This window comes from Prosopis cineraria, unplaced genomic scaffold, assembly GCF_029017545.1.
Source record: "Prosopis cineraria cultivar Desert tree isolate PC_DT_omini unplaced genomic scaffold, ASM2901754v1 PC12, whole genome shotgun sequence".
Classification (NCBI taxonomy): domain Eukaryota; kingdom Viridiplantae; phylum Streptophyta; class Magnoliopsida; order Fabales; family Fabaceae; genus Prosopis; species Prosopis cineraria.
Window position 1 is genome coordinate 10569069 of NW_026555343.1, and position 16441 is coordinate 10585509.

The 16441-nt window shown below is 31.1% G+C and overlaps 1 pseudogene; it reads right to left on the bottom strand.

Moving 5' to 3' along the window:
• Positions 1-1835: 1835 nt before the first annotated feature.
• Positions 1836-8259, bottom strand: LOC129288704 (seed linoleate 9S-lipoxygenase-3-like; annotated as a pseudogene).
• Positions 8260-16441: the final 8182 nt, after the last annotated feature.

Below are 16441 nucleotides of genomic sequence, written 5' to 3' on the forward strand. Positions count from 1 at the left end.
AGAGAAGATAATTAATTAAATTAGAGTAAACCATCCTGGTAGATGAATTCTGATCCCTGACATTTGCCTGTTTGGTTGATTCATGCTTTTTTTGGTTATTATTTAATTGCATTATTAATTATGAAATCTTTTTAAAAAATTTTATTTGTTTCTTTGAATAACAATTATCTCTATTTTTCTCTAGTTATGACCCGGATACTTCGAATTTTAACTACATCGAACCTGTGTACATGTGGGAACGATCAATCACATTGAAGCACATTTCTTCAATAGAACAGCAGATAAACCTACTTGCAAAAACATTATAAAGGGAACCGTGAGAAAATATCATCCAAGTTAGCAACCTTGAATTTGTTCAGTTTTAACTTGAGAGGGAGCATAGAAAGTTAATATGATTGGGATGTGTCGGCCTTGTAGCTCTTATTGGGCCTGGCCTGAGTTTATTTTCCGATTTTTCTCGTTAATTGTCTTGATTGCATATGGTTCTTTCAGTTTTTTTTTTTTCCTTTTTTGCCAACTCTTTCTGGGCTATAATATCAGATGCCCATTCAACATGTACTAAGGTAGTAAACTCGGGTGTTTTACTTCAGGCCCACATGACAATAACATGAATTATTCAGTTTAGTCTATTCTCCGTCATATTTGTTTTAAAGATTTCTATGTTCTATCATTCAGATCTTTTATTTGTTTTTCTGGCAATCAATACACATCCAATTAATAAATTGAATTGGAAAGGCGGTGGATTACTCTTTCAATTAAGCCTTTGAAAATGGTATTACTAAAAACATGGTATTATTAAAAATACAAAAATAGCATTCACATAACGTCACACTGATCTGCTCGTGTCATGCTTTCTATTCTTCTTCAATTGACACATTAGCACGTCACACCGTGCCAAAAATGGGTTTCATTGTAGCCGAATTGTTGTTTGGTTATGTAAGAACGGTCAATAAAGGATAAGTGGCGGAGGAAATAGTTGTCATCAGTTAATAACATGCGAAACCCACAACTATTCTTATTAATATTATTTTTAATTTCTTTTTAAGAAATCAATAATAGTTGACGAGTTGGTATCTATGGACTTGGCTTCGTCCTCCCACTCTTCGCTCCTCCCACTCTCCTCCTATCTCCTATCAAATCTGAACGGTCAAAATTTAATTTGTATGGTCTAGAACTCTAGATTAAATATATTTTATTTTAATTTTATATTTATCAAGATAAAAAAATTATAAATTTTTTTTATGAAATCTAATCAGCAATCTTGACAGTCTATATTTAATATGGAGGTTTAAAGGTAGTGAATTTAAAAAAATTTAACAAAATTATTAAATCTAATCACTAGTCTAGATTGTCCATATTTAATATTAAATATTTTATAATTTTAATATTAAATCTGCGCTGTTCAAAGTATATGGACTGCCAGATTAGTAATAAAACATATTTATTAAAAAAATTATACTTTTTTAATAAATATAAATAATTAAATATATTTAATCTAGACCATTTAGATTAAATTTGGACGATCCATATTTAATAGGAGGTGGAGGAGGGAAGGATGGGAGGAGGGAAGCCAAGTCCGATGTATAGAGATGGATTATTCAGCATTATATCACTCATGTGCAAAAACAAGTGGGAACTTATAATTTCTCTTTAATTAGTATTAACATCAGGAATTGGTTATAAGTTTAGGCTTATGATGTTTCCTAATTCCTGTTTGTTTGTATCTGTATTGTGTTTTCCTTTTCAGGTTCAATTAAGTAGTTTGTATTTTTTTTTCCTTGTTCTTTATCAAACTCAAACTGTCAAATTGAAAAGTACAAGCTTATTGTAGCAACACTTACAAATGACCTTTTACAAAGAGATGAAAACAACAACCCAAGCTTTGCTCCACTAGGTGGGGCCGATTATATGTACCACGCTGCATCATCATGCTCTATCAAAATTGAACCCTTTATATAGAGGTACTATTAGGAATTCCCTTTCCGGTCAATCCAGCACCACTGGAAGGATAAAGCAAAGTGTAGGGCATACAAACTGGACCATTTCTATTTTGTAGATTCTCATTGCTGTTTCTCCTTTCGATTCTTTCTCCAATTTTTGTTATCTGTCTTCTGAAATTCTCAAATGCTGTTAAGGCATCTCTGTTAGATGTCCAATTAGTGATGTCTCTCTGCCCAAGGTAGATCTCATCGTATGTGTGTTTTGATAAGATCTCTATAACTGGTAGCACCTTGAGGACTTCCTTTTTGGGGTAATGGTTTTCAATAAAGCTTTCTCAGGGTTTGTTTGAAGCTCAGAATACTCTAGAGTACCCTTTCTTGGCATGTATCGTCTACTAAGAGTAGGGCGGTTGAGAATATAGCCACCATATGAGTATTGTCCAAAATTAAAAGCTGCATGAAGAGCTGAAGCAATCCAGATGATAATAGTGCAAGATTCTATTAACTCATCTCGAGTTTGCATCTTCGGCCACAACGGTTCGTCTTTCTTGTCACCATGACCCACCTCGACGAGCTCTTTCCACCAAGATTGTAGCTCTGGGTCTTGCTGAACCACATCATCATTCTTGTAGAAAATTGAGCAGTAATCTCGGACCCATGCTTTAATGGCGAACCAAATCTCGAGCCCATCAACAGCATAAGGGTAATCTTTTATCACAAGTTCAAGGCTCTCAGCAGAAGTTAGGTCCCCAATTTCCATTCCTCTAAACCAAGCAAATATAAGACAATGTTCATTAATTAGTGTAAATCATATGTAGGAGTATTACATAATAGTTAACATAGTCTGTTTTTGTTGAACATTACTCCCTTCAATTCTATTTGTAAGATCTTATTCATTAGGCCCCTAATACAAGATCTCATTCACTCAATTAACTATATTGAACAAAGGGTAATTTTAAAAAGTTGGAATTTTTTTTAAACTTTTCTACTAACTTAAACTAATTTATTCCTAAGTCTCAAGAAATTAATTAAGAGAGCCTTATGAAAAGATTGGAGGGCGTATTTTTGTGAATTTTACCTTTTGATAAGATCATTTGGCAGTGCTTGCTCAAGGAAAACCCAATTCTTGTAAATCACAGACGAAATCTCCATAGCATACTTTCCCGGTAAGAATGTTGACTCTATAGTGCCACCTTCGTTAATTAGGGTACTCCGAGCCATTGCATTTATCCTCATTGTATCACGGAAGTGAGGATGTAGTAATTTATAAATAGGATGAAGTACACTTAATTGCCGGTTTGTCGCGATAATGAATGGTTCAATCACTGCGTGTGTGTGTAACCTGTAGTTCACGAAATGGTATTAACATACAAGTTCTCATTAATAAATATATCAATATAAAATATAACATCTATAGGAAGCTACGCTATTGATAGAACATAAACAACACAACTCATTTTTAATAATATCTAGTTTAGGAAAAGTGAAAACTTTGACTAAGATAAGAGTGTACCAGTGGCTGATAAGTTCATGATAGTTTGTGTCATTTACAGTGACATAAGTTTTGGCCAAGTTCCAAAAATTCTTTTCCACTCCTGACTGATTAGAGGGCAAGTAGACCTCACTAGTGGCACCAACATATCGATCTCCATTCAAATGTGGCAAACTTAATTCAATGGCCAATGGCTTCAAAGTTCCATCGTTTTTCAAGAATAGGATTGTTCTACTCGCATACCCCTTTGAAGAAGTTGCATTTATTCGACTCAAATATGGCATGAAATCGTCGTGGTAATCCAAGAGAAATAATTTCCCTTGCCTCATTGCCTGTTACAAGTAATTAATGCAAATGAATCATTCCATGTAGTTCTCTTGAGCATTCATAAAGTTACACATCGTTTTTCTTAATTTTAAAAATATAATAAACCTCTCAAACAAAAAGATTACCTCCCATTTAGTCTTGGTTTTAGCTTAATTCCAAGATTATAATCTGATTAAAATCAACTGAGAGATATACTCTATCTGGACAATAATATAGGGCATTGGTAACAAATTCACGATTATAAACAAACAAAAAATTGGTTAAAACCTTATTTTTAAAAATTTTTTTTACATCTTTTCAATTATATTCTCATTAAATACCATGTATAGGTACTTTAATAATAACAATTGAAATTCCAATGCATTATTTTTTCAAAAAGAGTAATATGTAAAGTAAGGGTATAATAGGAAAAAAAGTATAAAAATTACCCCATCCCTTGTATTTTGAACCAAGTACGACTTTGAAAAGATGTCCTATATTATAGTTTGAAGGAAATAATAGCTTCTTGGAATCAATGATATTTTAATGGAAACAAATAATAGAGTACTATTATAAGTATAAGTGCAAAGGAAAGTTCATTCTAAAATACTAACTTATTGAGTGGGAGACTCATAACATTGCCACTCTATTCAAGAATGGACATCCCCAAACACTTCACTCCATGGCATTTCACTCAGCTTTATGCCAATAAGAAGGTTCCATGGATGCCACTCTCCATGAGATTGGTTGTTAACCGGTTGAAGTTTATGCCGATTTGCCACATTTTCCTATACTTCCATATACTTTTTGGTTCAAATGTGATTATTTGGATACAAATATAAGAAAATGAGCTTTGGTTGAATTGGGCTTTGGTGATAGGATTTATTGGCAATTTTTGTAACAATTTTGTCTTGGTTTAATTTTTGAAAGATCTCATAGTTGTTTTTATTGTTTTAGGTGACCTCCAATGGGCAATCATGTTAATGGAGAGGTAAATGAAGCTTAAGGATGAAGTTGGAAGCCAATAAGTAGTAAAAAGTGGATTAGAAGTGAAGATTTAGCCCTCTATATCATGTGCCATGGCACATGACAAAGAATAGGGGAGAAGAAATTGAGTTGTACATGCACAATTTTGTGACACATGTAGCTTATGCCACAGCAATTGACACAGAACTAATGTACCGTGACACATGACAATTAGCTACAATGAATTGTGCATAATTGTTGCTGTGCATTTTCACTGTTGAAGTGAAATTTAGGTTACATAAGCTCATTTTTCATGCCTTTAGCATTCATTCACAAATTCCAAAGGTCTTGAGGCTCAATTTCTGCTTTGAAGATTTGAAAAGATTCAAGTGAATTTCTTTTAGTTTTACTATTTCTCTTCCCTTTTCTCTCTTGTTCTTGATATGGATGTTGAACATTTTTATGTTTTTAGCTTGCTTCAAAACATGAGTAGCCAGTAACCTTGTTCTAAGATTATTTCAAAACTTTGTATGTATTAAGACTTAAATGTTCCTCTCTTTTGATAACTAATGATATGTATATGTGTTTATTTTATCCCTTGCTTAATCTTTTAAGTGTTTGATCACCATTTAAATGGTTGTGTTCACTTGGGTTGTACTTGAGAAAGCTAACTTAGGTGTAAAACTTGGATACAATGGTGTTAGACTTGAATTTTACAAAGATAAATTGATAGTTTTCTTGCTAAAATAGAAATATTTTACTAACTATTCATAATCAAATTAAGATTGGAGCTTCAAATTTGTTTTTATTAATTTTTAAGAGATTGAGAAATTTTAGTACTTGCAAAAGTACTTGATTTTAACTTGATAAAGCTTTTCTAAGTAAATTAAAATCTTAGACTAACATTTATTTTCATTAAAAATTATTTTGAGAGAAATTAATATATAAGCTTTATGAAATATAAAGGAGAGAGATAATCTTAGGTCTTATTCTTTTGAAGTCAAAGTTTGAATTCTTTGTTTTTAAAACACTTTTCATTTTAGATTTTCATTATTTTTACACAAATTTCATGCTTGATTTCACTCATATCAAATCCAAAGCTAAATAGTGAATTTTTAACTCTTTTTTGCTTTAATCCATGTAGGAACAATATATTTGGAAAACTTTGCTACTTGTGATGACCTGTACACTTACGGTAACCATTCTCAATAAAAGCACCAATTTTTGGGCACGAGTTTAAGGGGAGAATTTATCTCAAAAGAGTAGCTTATTAGGTGAAAGAGTTCCTAAAATTTATATACCCTACTTCACTTTTGAGGCTCTCTAATTTGGACTCATAACAATGCCATATCATTCAAGAATACACGAGACTCATAACATGGAGTTTTTTAGTGTTTTCTCAACCGAAGTTAAAAAAGTGTAATCAATTTGCGGTTATATATTGATCATTTCGTGAATATCATACGGCCCAAAAGAAAATGACGAGAATATGCTTCCTTGGGAATATTACCTCTTCAACGGTGAGCCCTTCTAGGTTACCCTCGATGTGTTTTTTGGTCATTTTACTTGACTGGTCCCCATATAAATTCTCATCTAACATGCTTCTTGGTGGGAACTCCTGTTATCAATTTAGGAAATTTATGAGGAATTAAAGAATGCTTGAATACAATCTTATGCTATTGTGTCAAATCTGCTTGCGTTTTTTACTCCTAAAACCCTAATTTGTTACCCTTTAAAAAGATAAAAGAAGATTGGTCATATTTAAGCGGTTTAAGTTATATGTAACATGAAATATACAGCAGGCATACTTGGAGACGGCAAATTTTGACAGGATTCACACCAGCAAGCATTTGTCTGGCAAATTCTTCATCAGTCATCCATGCATTTCTATTAGCTGCTCCAAATAAAATCCATCACAGCACTAGTCTTTGAATAATGTTATTGTTTAAACTTGGATATTTGTATACATATAGCATACCTTTGATCACCTCAGGCATTTGGAGCTTGAAGAATTTTTCATTATCAATGTGGAAAAATGGCCTGGCAATCTTTGGCTTCACATAGTTAACTATTTTCTTAAATGCGTCTGGGATCCGGATTCCGCCTGTATAGAGTTTAAGAACATCTTCGAAACTTTCAAATTCTTCTTTAGAACCAACCAAAGGTCGGATGAGATTGGATGCCGATTTTGCTTTTACAATTTGTAAGTCCTTCTTCTTCAACTCACTTAATTCTTCATCTCTTGGGACATAGATTGAACTCCCATCCTTCACCCTGCTCTCACTGTTGAGATCTGTGATATTTCAATAGTAAGAATACATCAATTAGATTAATAACACTTGAACATACTTTAATCACAGTTAAAATAAGAAAACTTAAGAGGTCTAACCTGAAGATGTTGCCTTTCGACCTGTTCTTCCTCTGCGAGGGTAAGGATACGTAGTATTCCCTCCAAGAACTGGACGAGCATAATCTTCATCCTTATCTGGATTTCCTAAATCATTATAGGTGGCATAATCATAGACTCTATCCCATTCTTGGAGCTCTCCAGTTCCATTCCCTCTCAAGTTCAAAAGTTCTTTTTCTCTATATTCGACAAGAGGCCTTGGTGTTTCGCTTGGAAGATATGTCTGTGTTGGGAATTGTGCAAGCGATGAATATAAGAAAAGGATTAAACAATTGAAAATGAAAGAAAATTATAATAAAAGAAAAATAGTATAAGATGACACACGAAATTTAATGTGAAAAAATTCTAAGTAGGAGGGACAAATGAAAAAACTATGAGCGACTAGCGAGAAATTTTCAAACTAGTCAGGAAATGTGAAATAGAATATGAACTGAAGCTGAGGAAACAGATGGGTGAAAAAAACAATAGATGAACATCACATCGCTTAATTCAAAACCTTAAAAACTTGGGTTTATGAATCTTTTCACTTTATATATATATATATATATATATTTTTAAGCTCAATTATATCTTATATGACTCGCTAGATCAGAGTACTAATATAAATTATTACCTCATTTGTAAAGAAAATGCGGCGCGTGCGGTATGTCGTTGTGGGAAAAACCCATGAGTTGCAAATAAAATGGATATCTCCATGGCCTCGTACATCTTTAAGTGTTAGATGTACAAGGAAAAACTTATGGTCATGCAAATTTTGAATCTCAAATGCTCCAGGAACACCTAGTTCATCATCCCACTTAAAATGAACTTTGAATGTAGAATTCCCTGCAGAGCAAGATTTAAGAGTGTGAATCCTGCCATTCAGATTGGTCGCTTCAAGTTTCCCTTTCAACCGGTTTCCTGCAAATGTAAAAGTCAACCACTATTGTTGTTATCTTCAATCAGGCACCATACAAATGAAGAGCAAAACAGAATAAGGATTTTGAAGTGTGAATTACTAACCAGGGTCTGGATTATCTCTACTAATTAACTGCAGAGAGAGGCTTATGTCTTGGCCCCAAATGGATTGCTCCTTCTTCAACACCACTTCTCCTTCCATCTGATCTCTCTTCTTTCAGCAATGCTGGAAACTTCAAAAGAAAAGTATATGATCAGTACAGTCAAAAGAAAATGATCATTTACTTTGAAAATGCGAGAGCTAAGGAATTCCATTTATAGAGAAAAAAAAAATTAGAGGGACTGACGATATTACTAAAAGTTTCATGAAATGTAAAAATAACCTTGAAGTCTCATGATCTTTAATTGCAAATAAGTTTTGGGTTTTGGGTTTGAAAATTCAAGTTTGTCATTTTGCTTTGACTTCAAGTAAACTGCAAATTAATGCCAATACGTTGTCTGATTCCAAGCAGTTTCCGGATGTAGTTAATAATGTTTTTGTTTTCTTTTTCATTGGCCAAAAAAGTCATCTATTTTGCATGACCAAAAAAGTTTTAAAAGAAAAAGGAAGTCGACAAATTGAATATTCCAAGTATCCTCCACGTTGTGCTACAAATTTCTTGTCATAAGAATAAGACATCCGTTGATTTCCAAAAAAAAAAAAAAAACAAGGAGGAGGAAAAATCAAAGAGAGGTCCCACGCAAAATTTTTACTAAAATACCCTAATTTTTATAAAAAATCTCAACCCATCTCTAAAGTCACTGCCAGTGTCAATTTCTTCCTAACTGTTGGATTATGAAGCACAAATACTTCAAAAAAGTTAACCTGTATGTATTCGATATGATACTTGTAGGATACTTCATCATACATATCTCATATTTTAACATTTGTAATATGATTTGTTTTCCAGTAATTTTTTACTATATTGTTTAAAAACTTGAAAAAACATTTAATATTTTAGTTGATTGTTATAAATATCCTTATATTACTTTAAAATTTTGTTTTAAAATTAAAATACTTATACCTATATCATAAAATGTTGAAATATATATTATAAATATCCTCATACTTGTATCCTAAAATGTTAAAAATTTGCCATATTACCGTATCAGATATTGGTACCTGTATCTATACAACCTAGCAGCCGGAACATTATCATCGCTGGTTCAAATACCAGAGAAGGATATATTTTAAGGAACTCCCATGAGAGGAGAAATTGACAAACTTGTTTTATCATCCTTCTTGTCCTTCAATCGAAACCATTTCACCCAGGCTAAGCAGAAAATGCATGGAAAAATGCATAAAATAGAGGCAACTGTAACTCCAAGCATGAGAGGGAGTAAGAATCTGGTGTGCCTGTTACCCTTGACACATGAAATAATTCCTAGTGCTTCCGCAACTTCTTTGTTAGGACTGCAAAGTTAATTTTCAGTTTTCTAGGAGAGTGACGTGGGTAAGGTTCGTAAAAACATCTTCCTAGGAACTTCCCCTTCCTGACGATTGAAAGACAAATTCAACTCACCATATACCGAAGCTTTTCCAACCTTGAAGGGATGGGACCTGAGATATTGTTTGAAGATAAATTCAATCAGGACGCTGCAATGTGCTCTTTGCATTTTATTTAATTGCGTAAATTTGTGCTAAATGATGTATTTGATCGAGCCGATTTGATTGTTCATTGGGGATTGGGGAGAAGAGTGCTAATGACGCTGATGGTGTGGGAAGATATTTCTTAAGTTTTAAAATAAGAGTATTTTGGTAAATGCTCTCTAAACTGTCTTACAATTAAACTCCATGGGACTTTAAAATTATTGGTACATTTTATAGGACTTTTTAATAACTAAAATTCTTGTGCAGGTGCTCGTGTAATTTTCCCAAGAAGAATCAATCCTCATCAATACCCAACTACTACAACTACAAATTTCTCTTCATGTCTCAAAGCTTTTGCAGACTTTAATGCTTATACTTTTCTGACACATGGTCCAATGTTTTGCCTTTTCTTAGTTTCTTTATTTACTTTAACAGATCAATTCTAACACTTACTCCTCTTCTTTATGTATAAAATATTTTTAATTAAATTATATAAATAAATAAAAATTAATTACCTAATAAAAACAGAGCAACATTTTAATTTTATTTTTAGTTATTATAAATAAAAAATAATTTTTTAAAGTAAATTAATGAGAATATTTATCTTTTTCTCTTTCAAATTTAATAAAGATATAATGATTCATTTATTAAAAAATATATACTAAACTCCTTATATTTATAAACAAAAAAATATTTTAAAAAACTTTTTATATATAGAGACAGAGTGAATACTTTATAAATTTTATTTTTTTTTTAATATATTTTCTTTTTTACCAAAAAAAAAAACAAAGAAACTCTCGTCGGTATCTGAGCCACTACGCAATCAGTTACATTTCAACTTTTATTCTTGCTGTCTTTCAACACAATAATCTGTATCTAAAACTATATGACATTTCGTTCGACACGCTATTCAAGTCGCTTTTTTTCAAATTTAATTGTGGCCTTCTATATATATATATATATATATATAATTATATATGATATTCGAACAAATAAATATATTTATAGTTTAACATCCTGGTTGGATTAAATGCCTGATAAAACTTAAAGAGAAAATTTTAATACTTTGTCCATAAAAATCATAATGGTTTTTTTTAAGCAAGATAATTTTCTACCAACAGCAGAGATTTATTTTCAGTAAATATTTTTTTTTTGATGAATTTTATTGTCCTTAAATATGGAGGGCTAAAGACAAACATTTTTTAACTAGGCTTGCACCACACACAAAAATAAACTTATCATAAAATAATATTTATTCGAATGAAAAAAAAATATCTTCTCTATTTTTGATCAGAATAATGTCTTTTCTATAAACAAACCTTCTTTTGTTGAACTTTTTAATTGGAATGTGCTATCTTTGATAATATCTTCATACCATATTCACTTATTAACCTTGCTATATACTCCCTCTGTTTAAAAATATAAAACATTTTTAATTGAATTTTAACCTTCAATAAAGTAGTTACTTACTTTTTAACTAACCCTATCTTTTCATATTTACCCCTATTAAATACCTTACAATAAATATAAAGTTATTATAAATAGGGGCACTTTTGAAAAAGAAAAAACAATAATTACACATCAAAAGACTAAAAATAACTTATATTTTTTAACATCCAATTCTTCAAGAAATGCCTTACATTTTTGAATGAAGGAGGATATCAATATAAAATATAAAAAATTTATAACAAACCATGCGCATTATTTATACGTCATATATGGTAGATATGTCTTAAATTATGTGCTATTTGTGAGGACCAGTTTTTATTTGAGTCATATATTTATACAAGCACAATTTATAAGAACAAAAATAGAGAAGACATTATTTTGAGGAACTCCCTTGAGAGGAGAAATTGGCAAACTTGTTTTATCACCCTTCTTGTCCTATAATACTCACAATATTTAAAAGAAAAAGGAATGTTTTTTTTTGTTGCCTGACAAAGAAAAAAGAATGTTGACATCAAAAGAAATAATTTTTAAAATTAAGCATATTTAATAATTAATCTGACACATTATCGATCTGGAAGGAACGATCGTAGGAGACTGGTTCAAAGTCTCTCACTCTTAACACCATCAGCCTCAATCAGTTTAGATGTCCGTTCAACTTGCTCATGTGATGATCCGGTCCAACACGACGATAACTGGCTAAACTCACACATTCACACTGGGCATTAAAAAAGAAAGGAGCAATGCCATATGTTGTGAACTAAATTGATCTGAAGAGCAAAATCATTGGCCCCAAAAGCTTTGGAAACCTTGGGAAAACCAGTAAAAATGTAAAAAATAAAAAATAAAACTACCAATTATCTTATTATAATGAAAATTCATGATTAGTGAGTAAAATGTTTCAATTTCATAAATTTTATAATATAAAAGAAAACAAATAACGGGTCGTTGACGGAGTGAGTCCACGTCCAGGTCTCCGCTCTCTATGTCAATTTCATGCTGCGTCCATGATTTGGACGCTTGTGAAGAAAATTAAGAGGCCGTCTCCACAGTCTTGTTCTTTCATCCTTGAGCGTCGACTTTACAGAGGAAGCTTCTCGAACTCGATCGAATGATCAGGATTTAAGCTTCCTGTTCTTCAATCGAAACTATTTCCCTTGAGAAGAATCTGGTGTGCCTCTTACCTTTGACACGTAAAATGATTCTTAGTCTTTCCGCAACTTCTTTGTTAGGACTGCAAAGGTAATTTGCTGTTTTCTAGGAGAGTAACGTGGGTAAGCTTCCACTACTACAGAAAAATAAATAAATGATAATTATTTTAATTCATAAATAACAATTAATACCCATCATTTATGAAGCTGACATTTATAGTCCCTCAATAAATGACAGTTATAAATCATAATTTAAAATATAATTTTTAATTGTAGCTATAAGTAGGGAAAATAATAAATGACCGGTAACAAATTTAACTATCATTTAAAGTCACAATAAATGACGGGTAAATAATTTACATGTCATTTATTGTGACCATAAATGACAGACAAATGACATGTAAATCATTTATCTGTCATTTATTGTTAGATAAATGACGATTATTTATATAACCGTTATTTATTATATGTTTTCTTAAATAAGAGAGCTATTATTTATACCAATCCCTTACATGAAGAGATCAAAATAACAGTAGACAATCATTTTAGATTTGAATATCAACAGAATTTATTATATTCAATTGCAAAATTAATCAATGAATATTTTTCATACTAATCTATATCAAGTAAACAAATATAATTTTATAAAGTAAACTATTTTCAAAAGTAAACTAGCTATTAAAAATATAAATGTCCTAGTGACTTCTTCTATGTAGTTTTATTGATCTTCTTTGTGTAAGGTCCACACTTGAAAAATATATTGACACTATTCTTCAATTACCTCATTTATTTTTGCATTTCTGAATTCTTCAACACAAGAATCGTTATAGTATTGTAATATGTAAACGATTCATCATAAATTAATTTTAATACATTAATTTTTTTTTGTAATTGAAGAGTAAATATTGTTGACATACCATCTCGGGAATTATGCTTTCATTATGGATAATGATGTCCTTCATGAATCTCATAATGCAAAAGCCACAATCCAAGCTATTTTTCATTTATCTTGGACATTACAAATTAAAGAACCGATGAATATGTATTAATGCATTATATTTCAATTCAATAAATGATTTCAATTACCTTTATTATATTTCAAGTGTAGGCCACATCAAAATTTATAAAGGACTTTGAAATAGATTGTTTTGTGTTAGTGCAATATAACACAATCGCTTTAATAAAATAGTAAAAAATACATTAGTATGAAATTTAAATAAACAAATAAATATGTAAAATATTTTATACATTTACGTATTAGTCAACTCCAATAAAATTTGTCAATTTCCTAGTTGCCTTCCAAGAGAATCAAAATAATGTGTTTTTGGAGTGTTGTTGAATGGTTTGGCGGTGATCGACATTCAATGGTTGCTAATAGTGTTAACAAGTGTTACAAAATTATAATTAATTAATTAAAAAATTATTAAGATAAGTGAGAAGTACATTACTCTTGACAGTATAGTATTATGAGTAATATTCCCTTTCGATCTCTTACTTTAAAATTTTCGCTTAATTCCTTTGCTTATTCTAAAATTTTGTCATTTTTAAATAAGGCATATGCACTCACCTCATAAGGACTACCAACAGACAAACTTCATTTTTAGATCAAAAGGGACAACAAATTTTTCATACAAACATCTATTATAAATATTTTAAATGGATTAGTTTATATTTAAAATATGTACTAACTATTCATATATAAAAAAAATTACTGTATGTAAAAGCTGAGAACAGTGAGGTTGGTCATATTATGTTGAAGCACTTCATCAATAATATCAAACGAAAGCATGTCATATTGGTCTTCGAGATATATATTAGCATCGAATGGGATTTGAAGGACTAGAGAATTAGAACTATGAATTGTTGCATATGCTTGGAATAAATTTCTTTGTTGGCTTAGCAATTAAGGCTCTTGTTCGGGCACAACTTTATGGGAGACTACCTTTTTTTAGGAGAGCTTAGATCAGGGTATCATCTTTTTCTTAGAATGTGCATCTTTACTAATGTTTTTTGGACTTGGCATCCTAACTTGACTAGCTTTCCTTCCAACAAAACTAGCCATTGCCTCTCCAACAATCCTTATGTCCTCAGTGGGAATTAGTAGTGGATAGTTCAAATCTTTTGGCACATCAATAGCAACTCATACATAGGACACATAGAGTGGCATATAATGCAGCATGTCTCTCGAAAAATTGAACATCCAACTGATAGGAACCACATGACGATTTGAGCTATTTGCCAACAACTCACATATGTTCTCACCCTATAGTAATAAGTAATATACTATATTAAAGTTATGAAAAATAAAAATAATGAAAAATAAGTTAAATAAATTAATAATATTTTATCTCAAGGAGATTTTTAATAGGATGCAATACACACTATAACTACCTTTCCGCTGGGGCTAATATGAAACTCCCCTTTCTGCCTCTCCTTGTCCTTTAGTAAGGCTTCAATTATGTCTCGTTGCCTAGATAGCTCTTCTTTCAGTGTGGCAATCTCAGCCCTTACACCCATATCCTCTGTTGACTTTGTCTTCTTCTGTTTCTCGAATATTTGTTTTTTCATAACATCAAAGCCAAAACCCCTAACTAGACTGGGGTGTTCAGGATTACCCAATTCCTTGCCCAAAACATCATCATTAGGTGTGCCACTTTTCTCGATCTTAGCCTGTGCAATATATAGTACAAAAGTTAAGTTAGTTAATTGATTATAAAAAAATGTTAAGTTAAATTAATGTACTTTCACATTTGTCAGCAAGCTCCTGAACACGTTTATTAACAATGTTTCCATCTATATTGGTTCGACTTTCTATGAAGAATTTGTGATGTAAAACTGAGCTTGCTCTTGAATCCTCTCGCTTGATCTATGAATTTAAATAAATTTGAATGTTAATGTAGTACATATATCCATGAAATAAGCTAAAATTATATAGTGTAAATATTAATATATTATTTGTTGCTCAATTCCTATATATCTTAGGCGCCCCTTCTTATAAGGGTATAGATTTTTCTCATGCAACTCTTTCTTTTTATGGCTCAATTCCTGTGCAAAACACATAGAATCATATCAATAAACTTAAATATATTGACAATGATAAAAAAATAAATTCATCTCTTTGTTCTTGGTTGAAATTGTCTCTCAAGACGTTGAGCAATAAATTCATCCCATTATTCTTGTGAAACTAATGCCCTTATCAAGTTAGGGACCTTAACACTAATATATCCTCCTGAATTTTTTAATGTATTTCACTCCTACGAAATACCAAAATGTTGGCATTGCCTTTTCAGATTGTTGGATGATAAATTTCATCCGACTAGCATCAATTGCAAACACTACCTGTAAACCAAGACAATTAATTAGATTTTTGGTCAATAATTTTAACTAATTACAATGATGTGAGTATTTTACCTCTACTTGCTCCTAAATATAATTCTTCATAGCTAGATTAACATCATTCCAGTGCCTAATTATAATCAGCACATTTGCTATTGCCACAACCCCTATATAGCTGATGAATTTATTTCTGTAGGTCGTGATAGGTTGACCTTTATAATTCCATTCAACTTCATATTTCTGTCCAATGGCCCTTCTTCTATTCACCTCAGCAATCAATATCAATCCTCTTATTATTTGATTTGCTTCTTATTAAACTTGCTGGTCATTCATATCAATGGTAGGATCAGCACTGCTAGGTCCACTGAGACCAAAACTCCTTTGAGAAACCGTTTACCTACAAAAGTAAAAAAAATAAATAAATAATAAATAACAATATAAAAAAATAAAGCACATAATAAGTACTTTACAGGTTTAAGTTGAATCACATATCATAAAAAAAATAAAGTACATAATAAATAACAATAGAAAATTAAATCACACAGAACAAGTAACCTACAAGTTTAAATTGTTATTATTTTTTCTTGTATGTTCCTTATCTTTGCTTGAATGCTTTTACCTATTTTCTTTAAATTCAAATACCTTCATTGTGATCATTTCTCATATAAAAAGCTTCATCCTCAATGAAGTAACTTTCAAATGATGTCTCCATAAATGGATCATCTTCAACTGTAGAATCATTCATATCTTTATTTATTTTACTGCTTAATAAAATAATAGACCAATTTACTTTAGCCAGGTCAGGAATAAAGAATACTTGTTAAGCTTGTGAAGCCAAAATAAAAGGCTTATATTTTAATCTTCTCTATT